Genomic DNA, 18,995 nt, shown 5'->3' on the forward strand with positions numbered 1-18,995 from the left:
TGTTGGGATTCATGCATTTTGGACATGGAAATGGAGAGAAAATGATGATCAAAAGGATGGACATAAGGTAGAAAACAAACCATTATAACATTAACAAGTTAATGTAAGAAAATGGTAGAAAATTACCAACTCCTTTTGCTATTAAAAGCTTGATGTTGAAATTTGGAGTCTAGATTCTTCAAAAGAGAATGAAGAAACTCAAAATGAAGTCCACCCAAGCCAAAGATGAGAGAGCCGAGAGAGTGAGAGAGAAAGTGAGAGATTGCTTTTTGTTTCAATTGAATTAAAATTGTATAAAACTTAATTTATATACCATGGGCACAAAGTGTAATTTTAAATTGTTTTGGGAAGGCCTCAAACAATTTAAAATTAACTTGAGAATAAACATTTATGTCAAGTCCTTGGTTTTATGGTTAATTCATAATTAGACCAAATTTTAATTCCATTAAATATTCTAAGCCTTTATAATAAAACCAATGCACTTTTGGCCCATCATTGAATCCAATTCAATAATAATATTTAATAAATCCTTATTACCCTTGGTTAGTGCTAGCTATCCATGGATAATCATTTCTCACCAATACATCAATTTAGATGCAACCATTTACATTCGAACATCATTAATCTGATTAATGATATGTATTACTCTCTCTCCTTGAGCTTGGTTTTATGTGTGACCATTTTGGTACACTGTGATCTAGCCGTGGGCCCAATATCTGATTTTGATATGTTTCGTTATAATTCTTTATAATCGAAACTCCCACTGATTATGGTAGACGTCTAGTAATGTTCCATAACCCTTAAACCACAATGAAGTGTAAACTCCGATGAACCTATTCTGATCGTACGTACAGTGTAGTCAAATCCCTCCGTTATCTAATCCCGATTAAGAATGGTTCATGGTATGTCAAAACCTTTGACTTAATCTTTAATCGAATTGTCAATCGATAAAATGGAACTCATCAACATGAAACTACTTTTCATCTGATATTCATTATATTCTGGCCAGAGATTTCCCTTTTCCAATGTTTATTGACATTCGTCTGGGAACTTGAGATTGGACTATTTTGAGTTAACGGATCCCATCTAGACCATCACTTGTCCTCGCACATGAATAACATATGACCAAACTGACTTATTACACAAGACATGACTAGTCTCGTGCTGATACACCATATGAACCATATGCATCCTATGTTGAATCCAACCGTGATGTCTCAAGTCTAAGGATCAGTGGTACACTAGCACGATCCTACGATGCATCATTGACTATATCCATGTGATTCATCGTAATCGGTCGTATACGATAAACAGTTCACTAACCGTTTATCCATGCTAATGCCTTAGTGACATACCTCTTATAATCACCCACACTAATACCATCACATGATATTCAATGGAGACATTCAGCATGCCTACTATGCAATGTTATTGCCCAATTAACATTACTTGCGTAGGGAATTCTTTGATGATTTGATCTTCTGAAGATCTGTGTCATCCGGACATTTTGCATGCAATATTAAATATAATATAATATAATATAATATAAATGAAGTAGAAAATCAATATGTGAAATAAGAACACTTTCTTTTATTCATAATACATTTACAAGATATAATGTCCTGAAACCGACAACGCGATTGGTTCATAGGGCATACACTAACAGAACGAAGATGAGCCCTATGTTTACAAGAAAGTAAGTGGGAGCATAGTGGCATTCTTGATGTTGTATGTCGATGACATACTTCTGATCGGGAATAATATACCGAACTTGCAGTCGGTAAAGACTTGTTTATCCAAGTGCTTCTCCATGAAGGACTTAGGAGAAGCAACCTACATACTCGGAATAAAGATCTACCGAGATAGATCATGTAGGTTGCTCGGCCAAAGTCAGAGTCCAAACATTGACAAGGCACTAAAGAGATTCAATATAGAAGAATCCAAAAAGGGATTTCTTCCAATGGCACATAGTGTTTATCTCTCTAAAGATATGTGTCCTAAAACACACGATGAGAGAGATAGAATAAAGAGGATCCCATATGCGTTAGCAATTGGATCCATCTTGCATGCTTAGATTGATATCTCATTTGCATTAAGCACTTATAGTGGATATCAATCGAATCCAAGTGAGCGATACCACGTTGTATGCTCAGACTGATATCTCATGTGCATTAAGCACTTGCAGTAAATGTCAATCAGATCCAAGTGAGCAATGTGATGTTATGTACTCAGGTTGATGTCTTATATGCATTCAACACTTGTTGAATATATCAATCAGATCCAAGTGAGCGACACTAGATGAATGTCAAGGACATCCTTAAGTATCTGAAAAGGACTAAGGATATGTTCTTGGTTTATGGAAGGGAAGATGAGCTCACTATAAGAGGGTACAATGATGCTAGTTTCCAAACGGATAAAGATGATTATCGTTCACAATCCGAGCTTGTATTTTTGTCTCAATAGAGCTATAGATAGCTGGAAGAGCTTGAAGCAAAGTATTGTAACGGATTCTACAATTGATGCTAAGTATATTGCATTATTAAATGTAGTAGTGTAGGCAGTTTGGATCAAGAAGTTCATTACTGAACTTGATGTGGTTCCAAGCATTGTTGATCTAGTAAAGTTCTACTACAACAATAATGGAGCCATTGCTGTGGTTGAGGAATCACGATCTCACCAGTAATCCAAACACTTACTTATTTGATTCAATCTGATCTAAGAAGTTCATTAGAAAGAGAATGTGCAGATTTGCAAAATACTTGCTAACCCACTATTGAAGTTTCTGTTGTAGCAAAAGCAAGATAGTTACTTAGGGTCATTTGATGTTAAATACGTGAATGATTGACTATCATGCAATAGGAGATTGTTGGAGTAGGTGCCCTAGAGCCAATCAATTATTGTAGAATTGACTCTTTGCAATAATGTTTATTAATCAATAAAATGTGTTTTCTAATGTATCACATAAATCATAATTATGTGTATTGATATATGTAGAACTGTGACGAGGGTATCAAGTGTTAGGAAACAATCTAACTCGTGGCAGCAGAAACAAAAATTTTAAAGCACAGATCGTTCCCATTAAAGCCAAGCTCAAGGCACATATTATACAGTTTATATGTTAAATCAACATTTGCAGTAATATGACCAATTAGAGTAAAGTTAAGAGTTCATACGACATTTGGAGGCTCCTTCAAACTTGTCTTTGACTAGCCGATCCAAGAGTAGGATCGAACCAGCGGTAATCCACACGAAGATAACCCGAATAGCTAAAGAGGGATTTGCTAGATCCTCTTTAGCTTCAAGAACCAAATCAAGAATCAAAGAAACTTTGATTCAAAGAATGAAGGTGGCGTGAGATGTAGAGAATGAAAGAGGGTTGTATTTCTTTTCTTTCAATGAAAAAGGATTGAATGAATTTCTATTCACCTTTTTTAAATTCACCAAAACCTTGCACTTCTATAGTGCTCATAAAACCCTATTCCAATAAGGAATAGGCTTGGGCTTCAACCCAAATAGCCCCTATACCAAACACTCCCAATCATGATATTTTATTATAATTATTATTATTTTCAACTAAACTCAATTAATATATTTACAGAAATACATTAACATTTAATAATAATAATAATCCATTTAAATATATATGTACATATATTTAAATATAATCTCACTTATTTAATTTTAATATCAAATTAAATATAAGCAACAACCTCAGCAATTTAATTGCACTGTGAGATTACCAAAATACCTTTTTCGCCCTAAAAGATGAAAACGCTCCTTACACAAACTAGTTCTTAAATTATCTTCTATGTATGTGACTCATAGGCTCCTCATCATACCGACAGTGAGTAGTATCGTGATTAACACCAATTAATCGTCTCACCACACACAAACCAAGATTGGTCCCTAGCAAGGCATCATGGGCACCCAATAGATTCGGATTCAGCGAAGCAGCTACCTGTCAATGATATGGTTACTGTAAAATCAAATCCTTTCATCATCAGTTATCTTATCAAGACTGAGGTACAGAAATAGTGTCAACCTTAGTTACTTTTGATATATATGTATTTAGTTACTGGACCAATGACCAGAATAATGAATTGGATTGAGCAGCAACTCAATCCCATTGTGATCACAGATTTATAATCATTGTCATTAACTGAATTGTGCCAGGAGATAACTTCTCCCGTACCCAGGATGATGAATCCTCTGTCGATCCATCATAGTCTTGATACACTCCTCGATGCAGCCAATCACTACCGCATTGACAGCTTTGAATAAAACTGCGTTGGGCTAGTGTCAAACTACACCGATCAATGCACAAGGTGCTCTGTTGACCTCAAGTTAAGGATCATATGCACCACCATTCATTAGAGGATTTGTTCCATAGACACTGGGATTACCATATATATGGAATCCTTTGGTGGGCTAGTCTAGTGAACTTGCCTACAGTAAGCACCCATGTGTTACACCAGGTTGTCAGCAAACAACCTTAACAAGTGAGATCTGTCACTGCCTTTCGACATGCTCGCTCAACATTATGATAGTCTTACCGTATTATCTGTGCCCTTGGTCAGAATAATACTAGGGCTACGGACGTTTCTAGAATAGCCACCATATCTGCTCATAGGGTTCTCACTATCAAGATTTGAAATACTTGATACACTTGTCACGGTAGTACCATTCTAAGGACATATATCAATACATACAACTATGGTTTACATGATATAGTAGATAATGCCTTTTTATTGATTAATAAACATTATTACAAAGAGTCAATTCCACAATAATTGATTGGCTCTGGGGCACCTACTCCAACATCAAGTGTTTCAAATCTTGACAGTGAGAACCCTATGATCACATATGGTGGCCATTATAGAAATGTCTGTAGCCCAGTATTATTCTGACTAAGGGCACAAATAATACGGTAAGATTATCATAGTGTTAAACGACTCTGTCGAAAGATAGTGACTAGTCTCACTTGTCAAGGTTGTTTGCCAACAACCTAGTGCAACACATGGGTGCTTGCTGTATGCAAGTTCACTGGACTGACCCACTAGAGGATTCCATATAGATGGTAACCCCAGTGTCTATGGAATAAATCCTCTAACGAATGGTAGTGCATGTGATCCTTAGACTTGAGATCATCGGAGCGCCTTCTGCACCAGTTGGTGTAGTTTGACACTAGCCTAACGTAGTTCTATTAAAAGCTATCAGTATGGTAGTGATTGGCTACATTGAGGAGTGTATCAAGACTATGGTGGATCAACATAGGATTCATCACTCCACTCTCGGGTATAGGAGAAGTTATCTCACAGAGCAATTCATTATATGGCAATGACACTAAAGTTGTGGCCATAGTGGGATTGAATTGTTGCCTAATCCAATTTATGACTTTGGTCATTGGTCCAAAAACTGAATACAAAGGTATCGAGGATAACTAAGGTTGACACTATTTCTGTACCTCAGTCTTGATGAGATAACAAATGATGAAAGGATTTCATTGAATGATAACCATATCGTTGATAGGTAGTTGTTTCGTTGAATCTGAATCTGAATCTATTGGGTGCCCATGATGCCTTGCTATGGGCCAATCTTGGTCTGTGTGTAGTGAGACGATTGATTGGTGTCAATCGTGATACTACTCACTGCCAATATGATAAGGAGCCTACGAGTCACACACTTAGAAGGCAGTTTAAGGATGGTAAACTTTGGAAGGGTATATTTGTCTTTTAGACAAATGGGCATATTGGAAATTTTGCATTGTAATTAAATTTACTGAGGTTGTAGCCTATGTCCAATTTTATTGTTGGAGTAGTTTAGCAAAATTACAAATTTAATTATTAGAGTTAATATTAATATTTAACTAAAAAATTAAATAGGGAGTAATATGCAATTCCATATAAGTTTGGTTGTTGCTAAACTGTGGGGGTGGAATGGAAATTTGCCTCATTATATAAATGAAGCAAATTTAGGTTTTACACCCAATTTTCATTATGTGGTTGTGGAAAACATTTTGAGAGAAATTTTTCTCTCTTTTTCTCTTCACTCTATCTTCTTAAACACTATCCTTAAAGCCAAGGATTAATTCTAGCAAAATTAATTCTTGGTCTCTAGCGTACTATCTTCGTGTGGACGACGTGAGTTCAATTCATTCTCGAATCCATACGAATCACATTCAGAGACACTGACGGAGCCTCCAATCGCTGGTATAAACTAATCCTTGCATGGATCTTTATTGTTTCAATTTAAGCATATAATATATATATATATATATATATATATATATCACGCCCTTTGATCTTGGAAAAATCAGAGTAATCAATGGGCAAATTTTTGTTTTTCTGCTGCCTCTGTTTATTGATTTACTAACACATACGGCCTGGATTCTAGTCTTCTTTCACTCCGCCTTTGATGGCGGTCATCATATCTGGTGTGCCTCATTCAGTTTGCCTCATCCTCCTCCCATCTTATTTGGATTACGACTCTGGCTAGGGCGTCTTCCATTGTGTTGCAACCGAATTTCATGAGGTCTTTGTATAGTTCCCCAATTGGAAGGAGATCCTTTCTGAAGGCATCTATTGTTGTCTCGGGATTAAAGGATGGGATGGAGATCTTTTCTTTGTTGAACCTGCTGACGTACTCTCTCAGTGCTACCCCCTCTTTTGGCAGACTCTATATAGGTCGGCTAAGATCTTTTCTTTGCTGAACCTACTGACGTACTCTCTTTGTAGCTACCCCCTCTTTTGGTAGACTTTATATAGGTTAGCTGAGATCTTTTCTTTGTTGAACCTACTAACGTACTCTCTTAGTGGCTCCTTCCTATTTTGGTAGACTCTATATAGGTCGGCTGACAGCTTCTCGAGTTTCTTGCTGCTGGTGAATTGCTCGACGAAGGTGTTGGTAAGCTGGGCGAATGAGATAATTGAGTTGTTCAGGAGATTTGTATACCATTGGAGGGTCGGTCCAAAGAGGCTAGAACTGAAGCTTTTACACATGCAAGCTTCCTTCAACTGTCGGGGTATGGAGCCGACAAACATCCGCTGTTTGTATGAGGCAATGTGGTCATCCATGTCAATTGTGCCATCATAGGGTTTCGTGTTGGGGATGATGAACTTGTGTGGCATCTCGAGTAGAGCAATTGCATCCATGAAGGGTGAATCGACATACCTATGTGGTTGGCTCTTCTTGGTTGGGATCGGCACTCCAACTATGTGCCTCATCATTTGTTCCATTGTTAGGAAACGATCAAGTTATGGCAGCAGAAACAAAAATATATAAACAACATGGATCGTTCCTTAGAACCAAGATTAGGGTACAAATTTAACAATCTATTCATTAAATACAAATCTGCAGAAAATCAATTTAAAGTTAAGAAACCATACCCACGTTTGGAGGCTCCTCCAACTTTAACTCTGAATGGGTTTCGCTACCGATCCAAGGGTAGGATCGAACCACCATTAGTCCACAAGAAGATAACCCCAAGGAACTAAAGAGGGATTTGCTAGATCCTTTCTAGCCTTAAGAACCAAGAACAAAATCAAGCAAATTTTGTTTCAAGCAAAAGGAAAACTAGCATAGGAGAGAAAATGGGGGCTGGGGTTTTTATCAAATGATTGAAATAAATTCATTTTTAATTTCACAAAGTGTTGCACTTATATGGTGCACACTATGCCCTATTCCATGATGGAATAGGCTTGGGAACCAACCCGAACAACCCCTATGTCAAACAGCCCCATTTAGATATTTTAATTATTATTATTATTTCAAGTCAATTCAATTAATATATATTAACATTTAACAATAATAATAATTCATTTAAATATATACGAACACATATTTAAATATAATTTCAATTATTTAATTTTATTAACAAATTAAATAAAGGCTACGACCTCAGCAAATTTAATTGCATTGTGAAATTACCAAAATACTCATTCGCCTAAAAAGACAAAAATGCCCTTCTTATAAATTGCCTCTTAAATTATCTTCTATGTGTGTGACCCGTAGGCTCCTCATCATACCGGTAGTGTGTAGTATCGTGATTAACACCAATTAATCGTCTCACTACACACAGACCAAGATTGACCCCTAGCAAGGCATCATGGCCACCCTTTCATCATACGTTATCTCAACGAGACCGGGGTATAGAAATAGTGTCAACCTCGGTTACTCTCAATATTATGGATTCAATTACTGGACCAATGACCTAAATTATAAACTAGGTAGAGCAACAACTCAATCCCACTGTGACCACAGTTTTAGTGTCATTGCCATTTACTGAATTGCGCCATGAGATAACTTCCCCCGTACTTAGGAGTGATGAATCCTCTGTCAGTCCACTCTAATCTTGATACACTCCTTTATGCAGCCAATCACTACCTTATTGACAGCTTTGAATAGAACTAAGTTGGGCTAGTGTCAAACTACACCAATCGGTGCACAAGGCGCTCCGGTGATCTCAAGTCTAAGGATCATATGCACCAACATTCGTTAGAGGATTTGTTCCATAGACACTGGGGTTACCATCTATATGGAATCCTCTGGTGGGTCAGTCCAGTGAACTTGCCTACAACAAGCACCCAAGTGTTACACCAGGTTGTCACCAAACAACCTTGACAAGTGAGATCAGTCACTGTCTTTTGACAGGCTTACTTAACAGTATGATAGCCTTACCGTATTATCTATGCCCTTACTTTATAATAATACTAGGGCTAGGGACATTTCTAGAATGGCCACCATATGTGCTAATAGGGTTCTCACTATCAAGATTTGAAACACTTGATACGCTCATCAATGTTCTACCATTCTAAGGACATATATCAATACATACAATGATGATTTATGTGATATAGATAAAATGCCTTTTATTGATCAATGAACATTATTACAAAGAGTCAATTCTACAATAATTGATTGGCTCTAGGGCACCTACTCTAACATCCATGTCAGCCAACCTTTTGGCCAATATCTGTTCCAAGGGTGAGGCAGAGGCCATCGGGTCGGCTTGGTTGGCTTGGTTTGACATGTGACTCACGCTCAGTATGTTGGGATGAGTCGAGTCATGTGGAGCAGTTTGGGGGATCATTCCATCATGTACTGCTTGGTAGCTTGGATCTCCATTCATCTCTCTAAGTTGAGTGGTTCCTAGTGTGACTGATCGGGTGTTTCAGCCAGCATGTATAGTAAGGGGGGTTATTTAGGAGTCACTCAGTCCGTGAGGATGGATGGACCTGAGCGTGGTTGATTGAAGGTGTGAGAGTCCACTTGACCCGTGAGGGTGAGTCAAGCCGAGTGGGGCTTGATCAGGATTGATTGGTTAAAGATGATTTGGAAGGCTAAGAATGGGTTCTTATAGTGGTAGGCTTGGGGTTACCTGGGTGCCTTGATCATGTGCTTAGAGAGGGTCAACCAAGAGCGGCCTTGTTTGCTGTTTGGGTTCGGGTTAATTATGGACCAAGCCATCCAGTTGTGACAAATAGAACTGGGATGAAGGGGTGTCCGCATTGGACAACTTGGGGTCTAGAGTATGGAGAGGTTGCATGGGCGTAACTGGTGTGCGGAAGTGGTTAGGCGATACTTAGTAAGGTTGAAGCTCAAAATTATAGAATTGATTTACCTTTTCTTTGAGAATCTGGTTTTCGACCTGGATGGAGGCGTTCTTAGTCCGGATGGTGGCATTCTTAGCTTCCAGTGCTATGGCTTTGTCCGAGTATTGTTGCATAAGAGCAGTGAGGGCTTCGAGTCTGGTCTCGAGGCCAGGGTTGGTGTTGTCTAAGTTTTCAACCATGAATTGTTTCCTTGTGAAGTAGGGTGTCTAACAGACTTATAATTTTATATTTTTATTACCCTTGCATTTAGTTTATTTGGCACGTTTAATATCTTATGGTGCCTATTTGTGATGATTTTTATGTATAAGGCATTTGTGGTTAAGAGTTAGTAAAATATACTTAAAATCAGAAGTTTTTAGCATTTTTACTTTTGGATGTTTTGGGCTGTTTGCAGATTTTTGATGGACTTGGAGTTACAGTTTGGTTTTTGGACCATCTATGTAGTTAAAGTGGACATCTTAAGCTTTCCAAGTTGGGATGGCACGTCAAGAGACAACTTCGTTTGGGACTCCAATTGTTGGTGTAAATGAAGAGCTGAAAACTGAAATCAAATCCTAATTGGAGTAGGATTTCTATCCGACCACTGGAGCTTTAAAAGGCCATAACTGGAGTTTCCAAAACTCAAATTAGACGATTCAAAATCCCAAATTTAAGTACACATCCTGAACTACAATTCTTATGAAGGGGCCGAAGTCCAAAAAGCTCTTTTTCCTGTCCAAAAGGGGCCTGGAAATTACGGCTTCAGCCCAGAAGCTTTAATTCTTAGCTGATTTGGATTATTTTTTTATGGCTCGTATAAAGACTTGGTCCAACTTCAAGAGGGAGTTCAATACAAGTCTGGAGGGCTGGAAATTCGTGTGTATGAGCTGGAATTCACTTGCACAAATTAACGGCAGGTTTGAAGAGAGAGAAAAAAGTGTTTTCCTAAAAGGGTTTAGTTATTTGCCTTAATTTTAGGAGTTGGCTTTTAAAGGGAAGCTTTTATATGTTTCTTAGAGATAGAAAACAGAATTTTTTTAGGCTGCTAAGGTTTTGGAGGTTGGAGACAGAACGCAATTTTATTTTTCCTTTTCTTTGTGCCTTTCATCTCATCATGTCGGGCTAAATTCTTTAGTTCGATTCAAGGAAACACCAATCCGGTTAGCATAATTGTGAGACTTTGTTCTTAATCTTAGTTATTCTTCTATTTGTATATCTGTGTTTCTTTGTTTTATTTATTATGGTTGCATGATTTAATTGATTAAAGAGGCCTATTAATTAATTGATTGTGTGATTGATTGCTAAACTGAATTTGTAATCCGTAGTTGTTATAATATTCAGTTAGAGTAGTAATTAAGCAAAACAATTGTGATCCAAGCTTTTGCTGATTGTTTAAAAGAAACATGGAATGAATAAAATTATCTAATGCTTGTTCGATTGTCATTCATCTTTAACTACTTCCTAACTTGTAATGCTATCAGTAAATTCATAAGGATTGCGTAATACCAAGTGGTTTATTGATAAGAATTAATTTGTGTGCTGGGCTCAGATTAATGAACTTAGGGAAGATAAAGATTGGCTGGTTTCTTATAAACATTTATTACAGAGTCAATTTTATAATAATTGATTGGCTCTAAGGCACCTACTCTAACAGTTTTCAAGATCAGAATCCCGAAAACGAGAGGGGGAGTCCTCTATTTATAGTAGATGAATTCAAGGTAATGATTACAAATCTGCAAGTGGGTAGGTGTCGTGCAAGTCTTTCCTTGCATCTCATTGGCTGATAACTTAGAAAATATCCTCAAATTACCTGGGGCTTGAACAGGTGTGCGGCCCTTATTCACTCATAGACAAAACCTGAATCTACCAAGTTGGTGGTAGCCATATTCTTCTTGTCTTGGGACGACGTGGTAACTCCTGGAGGACGCAAAGCCTTCCTAAACTCTGACTAGTGCTTACTGATGTAAGCTTATGTCAACCCTAACTTTTTAGGCATAAAAAGTATGAATGGTTTAGAGGTGGCTCATATTCACTTCAACCATTATTGAAGCCAGTTTCACAAAATATTATTCAAAAGGAAATTCTTGAAATGTATACATCGAAGAAGGAGAAGGTAACCAGTGTATTGGAGTGAACAATGGTAGAATTGCTATAACAACTGACATGTGGACGTTGACACCCAAATATGGGGTACGGCCCACTTTGTTGATAACTCTTGGAATTGAAAAGTCAAATTTTGAGGTACTAATTTCACTTCATTTAGTTATTTATCATAAAACTTTTAATAATTTAACATTTTTCTTGTTTTGAATATGTTTGTACATTTGTGCATGCAACTCTCCACACACAATTGAGGTGCTTTTTGTGACATTAATGCAATGCCATTAAACATTGAACGTAAGTTATTTGCCTTTACTGCATATAATTGTAGCACTAATGATCATATGAATGAATTTCTATTTCACTACATTCTACCTCTCAAATTTTCGTGTCTCGTTCTAGGAAGCATTTCACACGTATGGTGGGGTATCAAAATTTTGTCAATACTACTAGTGAGCATTTGAAGACAGAGTTGGATTTTTATTGATGTTGACTTTAATTAATAAAAATTCATTACTTTTTTCTTTATTTTAATAAGTTGATGGAGCTTCTTAAAAATGAGAGAGAGAAAAAACCTATTGTTGAGTCACGTTATGTATGTTTGAATATAGTTGGTGGTTTTTTCTACGATTTACATTTTTATAAAATCTATTGAAACTTTAATTATTTTGGAACTTTTAATATATGTGATTAAGATTTTAAGTCCATAGAATTTTATGTTGTAACGTCACGTATTTTATTATGATAGAAAACTTGATTCTTGATAGTGAATAAAGTTTATATCAAATTTTTTTTGATGCGATCTTTAATATCCTTGTACAAACCTCCAATTTTCAAAAGTAAGCGGCATTATTTTTAAATTACGTAAAAAGTAACCAATATACTGTCCTACTGCTTTTTCATTGGCACTAAGAGGTTGTTCATAACAGTTCAAGTGCAGTTGAATGCGCCTAACTTGTTTATGCATAAATTTTTAGTTTTGTGGGTCCACCAAGGTTTTGAAACCCGACCGGGGGTGTCACATGGCCAAGGGGCTAGGTCCCAGGGTGACCAGTCCGACCAATTAAACCTGTGGTTTGACTGGTGATCCATAAAGTTTGAAATCTTGCAAACACCCATTAAAGATTACAAATCAGTCCCTACAGGTTTGAAATCTAGCAAAACACCCTGTGACAATTAGGGCTTTGATTTTGCTGGCCAAATTATGATAGTCAAAATTTAATCCAACACCACCACTGAACCACCGGCCTCCACCCTACCAAACCCGTCTAACCCCAATGCTTGATAGCCCCCTGTTCACCAACTGTGGCTCGCGTATACTACCGCGATTGGGTTGATTTTTCCGACCAAATTTTGGCTGATTAAAATTAACTCTGACACCACCCCTTGAACCACCAACCTCCATTCTACAAAAGCCCTCTAACCCCGACACTTGGTAGCCTCTCATTCACCAACGGTCAAGTTAGGGATTTCGGGAACAATTGAATTTTGTAACTTGGCCCAGGGAAGCTCCCAAGTCCCGATTGAACTGGTTCAACAGGTCGGGCAAGGCAAGGTTTTAAAACCTTAGGGTCCACAAACCTTTTTAGAACTATTAGAAAGTAGAAACTGTTATAATAATTAAAAGTTTTCACTTGAATATTAGGGATTGGATTCATCAAAAAATTTCCCCTCAGTTTTCAGTAAATAAATATTCTCCCTCACACTTCAAAAATAAATGTTTAACCCTTGATAGAACACTGATGATATGGGCAAACTATCACTACAAAGACATGATAGGGTAAATTTGTATCTCTTGAATTCTCAAGTGTAAAGCATAATTAGTTATAAAAGATTACTAATAAAGTTTTGGATGACATTTTTTAACTTAAATTGATGACTTAAATAGGAATACAAATTCATGAACATTGATTTATTGTAATCTAACGTATATGATATAGAAGTTGGAGGGGGTTCTTTTCATTGTTACCTCATTAACTCTTATACTATTGGATTGTAATAGATCTATGGTTGCAAAAAATAATCTAAAAACTGAACTGAACCGCGAAATCGGATCGAAACTGGTCTAGAAAATTGGTTTTCGAAGTAACCGATTCAGTTTCGATATACAAAATTGAGAAAACTGGAAAACCAGTTCAATTAATGGTTCAAGTTTAATTTTGAACTGATTAACCGAAACCGATTTTCCCCAAAAATTTATATTCCATATATTCAATTATTCAATTCCACCATAATTTTACCCTAACCCTAAAATATCTCTAACTCAAAAAAATAAAAAACCCTTATTCCCGACTTTGCCTTTGAAGTTTGAATCGTCTCTGTCTCTCGCTCTATCTGCCTTTGAATTGTCTCTGTCTTCTTGCCTTTGAATCCTCTCTGACTCTGTGCCTTTAATCATTTCTGTCTCCACTCTAACTCCTAATTCCTGAACGACGAAGGCTGAAGAGTGAAGTCCAAACCACTGTCGGCGATCACAACTTAGAATCTAGTGAAACACCAAGAAGGCTGGGCGAAATAGAGTCATTCTCTTGGTAAAGTACTATTAAGCATCGTTTAGTTTCATTATTTTGTGTTTTGTGAATTGGAAAATTTCCAACAAATCGAAGGGGCACTTGTTGGCTGGTGACTTTATCATTATGGGCACTTGGAATGAATTGATTGTGAATTAGAAAATTTCTAGCAAACTGAAGAGGCTGATTTACGTATTCGATAATTGGGAGGGTATATTTTTTTATTAGAATGATAAGGATTTTTAAAATTATTCAGATGCAATAAGCAATTCATACGTCCACTGTTATTTTATTGATGTGTTTACAAGGATAATTTGCTCTAAAGAGACAATTGATGTATAGCTCTTGTGAAAATAAGATGTTGGATCCTTGATTAGGGATGGGAACCCCTATTTATAGTGTTTTGCGAGTAACCTTTGGTGGGAAGTAATCTACCTGCAACCAAACATGTGGTACTGTATTAATTGGCTTATAGATGAAGTAACCCACATTCGAGTTGACACGTGGCTCGGAGGGTAACTTGCAACCTTAGGAGTGAAGCTCTCCAAGACCAATCCAAGACTAGATTATCATCTGGTCTTGGATAGGTAGTTGGTTTCCTTCCCCTTGAAGCTTCACACATTCCAAAGGAAATGTCTTCTAGAAGGCTACCACGTGTTTTGTTGCCAAGACACTTTGGAGGACACGTGGTGAAGATTTAGCTTGCATGTTTTTACCACCCAATAGTTATAATAAAAAATAAATGAATAAATCAAATAAATATTTTAACTAATTGTTGAAATTATTACTTACCCTATTTTCAAAACTAGTTAGGGAACTGTTGTTCTTAGGGGTGTAATCAAGTCGAGCCATGGGCTAATCGAGCTCGGCTCGATTGCTACAATGTCAAGCTCGAGTTTGAGCTCAAGCTTGGCAAGCTTGAAAAATTGAACTCAAGCTCGAGCTTCACACTGTAAAGGGGTACTCGAGCTCGAGCTCAGCGGAAGATCGAGTTTGAGTATGCATTATTTTTCCATACATTTTCTCAGCAACCAAATAGAGTCTGGGTAGGCAAACAAAAGAACTAAATAATACAACTAAAACTGAAAACAAAAGTTGGTTTCAAGGAAGAGAGAAAATGTTTTTTTTTTTTTCTTCTTTGATTGTAAGAGAAGAGAATGAGAGAATGAAACCTTCTGGATTTTAAACTTAAACTCATCTTTACATTTTGAAACTAGTAGTTATAGAAAAGGCTGTTCAACGCCACTGCTTCGCTGCTACTGAAAATATATACCGAATTGGACTCACATTAGGTGAAGGGTTTGAAGTTACATCAATTTGAACAAGAAGCCACCATGAGTAGCAAACACCAAAGACTCCACTTGCCATGAGCTTGAAACCTTGAAACTTTGAAAGAGAACAAAAGAAAATGAAACCTTGAAACTTTCAAGGGAGAGAAAATGTTTTTATTTTTTATTTGTAAGAGAATTTTTTTTTTAACTTTTATTTGTAAGAGTTCTTTACTCTCTCTCTTTTCTTAGAATTAATGTTGTGTACTTCTTTTACTCCTCTAAAGTTTGCAAGCCTGATGAGCCAAGTTCTAGCTTTTTCAAACTCGGCTCGATATTGTAGCCGAGCTGAGTCAAGCTCGGCTTGGCTCAACTAAAAATCGAGCCGAACCCGACCTTTTACCGAGCCGAACCCAAGCCACTCGCAAGCGACTGAGCTCGGCTAACACCCCTAGTTACTATGCCTTTCATGCTCATGTTATTGACTACAAGAGTGAGAGGAAAGGCTACTTTTTTTTGCATTCCTATAATGTAAGTAGGATTAAAAAAAAAAAATTCTTTTAGGTTTAAATTTGTATAAAGTAGAGAGGTTGCTGATTTTTATGGTCTTCCAAGCTGATTTTTATGGTCTTCCAATCTGAAATACATTCTTCTTAATGCAGACTTTCATTTGCAGGAAACAGTTTGATGGGAAGCTGTGTACATCCTTACAAAGTGTGCAGGGTGTGAACACTGTTGGTGACCTTTTGAAGTTTTCAGAGGATAAGCTGCAAGAACTTTATGGCCGAATACTGAGTAATTTTCTATTGGAGAACAAATTCTGTATTTTCAATTATAGGATCATAAGCATAGCAAATTTTTTTCCCATATGTGCAATAATTTTTTTCTTGTGTAAATGTTGCTTCTTAGTTGACTAAAACTCAGCTACTTTTTCATTTATGTCATATTGTTTTTAGTTTTAATGATACTTTGTTGCCAAATAGTTAAGACATTGGAGCCATTTATCTCGGTTTCTTTTTGTTAGAGTTTAAATAGTGTTATTAGGTCTTTTTCCTAAGATCTTGAGTTTTTAGGGTTAATGATACTTCAATATGTTGTCAAAAATATATTTAATTAAAGACCTTGTCTTCAAGTCCTAAAAATTCTCTCAGCTTATTAGTTAAATTATTAAATTGAGCACGTTGGGACTCTCTATGTGTCCATGCGTACTTTGATTTATTTTGGCCACCAATGTGGGCGGCTATTTTATAGTTTAAATATATTGCTGAACCTTTTGCTATAAGCTTAACATGTGAGAAAAATGGCTCCTCAACACTCTCTCTTTTATTTTCTTTTAATTTTTTTTTATCCTTAATTTTGGGTTAAATCCCAAGGAAAGACTTTAAGCGTTATTAGCTATTATTGCACTTCCAAGTAAAAATTCGTCAAATAATAGTCACGATTTTTTTGTTTTCTATTTCTAATGTGCACTCCAGTACTTGGTTATGGAATATTGCAAGATGAATCAGTGGTGAAGAAGTTCAGGCACGCCTTCTCCCCAAAAGCCATGGTTCGGGGAAGTCATTGCCTGGTCCTCGGGCTTTAAAGACAGTTACTTTTCTAAGAATTTCATTCTTAACCAAATGAATTTTTCTTATGAATTAACTGGTACATAAATAGATGGGTGCATTCAAGTTTAGGTTGTAGGATGATGCCGTTTTATGCACTCATTTGATAATAATTAATGTTTTTGTTTGGGGTCTAATATTTTGTAAAAGAATAAATGTAAATATAATTTCTTCAAGTGTGGGCTTGTAGTGACATAGTTATGCACCTTATGGTGGGAGATGGTGCTTTTATCATGTGTTTCCAAATATTTGATGAGTCAAATTTTGAATTTGCTGAACTCATAAGGTTTATAGCAAAAAGAAATGTGTGTGTATATATATATATATATATAGTACTGTCTATCCAAACAGATTGGAGGAACAAGCATTTATTTTTCTTTTCCCAGGCATTTTGAAAATGTGGGTTGCAATTAAATTCCTCTCAATTGTTGTTCTGTGTTACTTCTCTCTAGGTTCAACACTGGCTCAATCAACTCTTTGAAGAACTAAGTGAACGACTTTGCTCTGATTTGGAGCAAAACAAGCGGATTGTACACACGCTCACACTGCATGCTAGTGCATTCATAGTAACATGTCCTTCCTGGTTTATATTTTAACTGATCTCAACTATCACAGATTCCTTCAGAAAGTCCATGTGATTGTTGGTAAATTACAGGTATAAAACTTCTTGTATGTCGCTATCCTGATTATAAGTTGTCCTGCAGTCAAGTGATACAGATTCTCTTAAAAAGTTCCCTTCAAAGTCTTGTCCTGATTAGGTGAACATTTAGGCTCATATGGAATTAAAACTCAAGGAAGTCATTACAATGGATGAGGAATAAAAGCTCTTTCTGTTTCAGCAAGTAAAATAGTTCCTACATTGTCTGTAAGTAAAAAATTAATTTATCTGTAATATATCATACAACCTTTATGTTTCCTTGACATCCTTACGATTTCTGGTACATTGCCGGTTCTTTTTCCCACCATATCTCGCCATAACTGCAAACTTGGCATCCTTCTCATCTAGAGAGGAAGAATATATCACTTTTACAAAGTCAAGTTGTTCAAATGCTGATTCAAATTCATGTGATTTAGTTATCTCTTTAACCCAATTATCCAACAAATTTAAAGACTTTGGTAACTTCTCGGCCTTAATAAATTCTGGACCAAAAACCGGATTAATGATTTGTATTGTATTTGGGTTTGACTCTTGGACTTGGACTTTGACCACCCACATTCGAGGTGTATCTTCGTCATCGTGGGTATCTGAGATTTTGTTGAGAGGCTCAATGGCGTAAACAATGGACTCCTCTTGATTAATCCAACTTTGAGTTTGTCTCTGACAATATGGCAATCAACATCAATATGCTTAGTTCTCTCATGGAACATGGGATTAGAAGCAATATGGTTGGCAGACTGAGTATCACAATGTAATGGAACAGGAGTAACATTATGAAAACCAAGTTCACTAAGCAACTGAACAAGCTGAACAAGTTCACACACTATGGAAGTCATTGCCTTGTATTCTGTTTCAAATAAAGACTTGGAGATAGTTGTCTACCTTTTTTATTTCCAAGATAAAAGAGAATTATCAAGGAGGATACAATAGCGCAGTAACTAATTTTTTTGTCATGAAACAAGAGGCCCAATCTAAATCACTATAGACCGACAACTGCATAGGATTATTTGAGGGAAAGAACATACCCAAACCTGGTGCTGATTTCAGATACCTGACAAGTTTTAGTGTAGCATTCATATGTGATTGCTTAGGTTTGTGCATAAACTGATCACTAAGCAAGTTAATAGAATAACTAAGGTTTGGTCTAGTCATACAGAGGTATAACAATTTCCCTATAAGTCTCTAAAAAACACTTGGACCAACCAAGAGAGGGTCATCATCAGTGGGGAACATCTAATCATCATCAGTGGGGAACATCTAAT

The 18,995-nt window shown here is 36.6% G+C and overlaps 1 pseudogene; it reads left to right on the top strand.

Moving 5' to 3' along the window:
• The first annotated feature begins 9,529 nt into the window (after nt 1-9,529).
• Nucleotides 9,530-17,967, top strand: LOC116131723 (annotated as a pseudogene).
• Nucleotides 17,968-18,995: the final 1,028 nt, after the last annotated feature.

This window comes from Pistacia vera, unplaced genomic scaffold, assembly GCF_008641045.1.
Source record: "Pistacia vera cultivar Batoury unplaced genomic scaffold, PisVer_v2 Contig240, whole genome shotgun sequence".
NCBI lineage: Eukaryota > Viridiplantae > Streptophyta > Magnoliopsida > Sapindales > Anacardiaceae > Pistacia > Pistacia vera.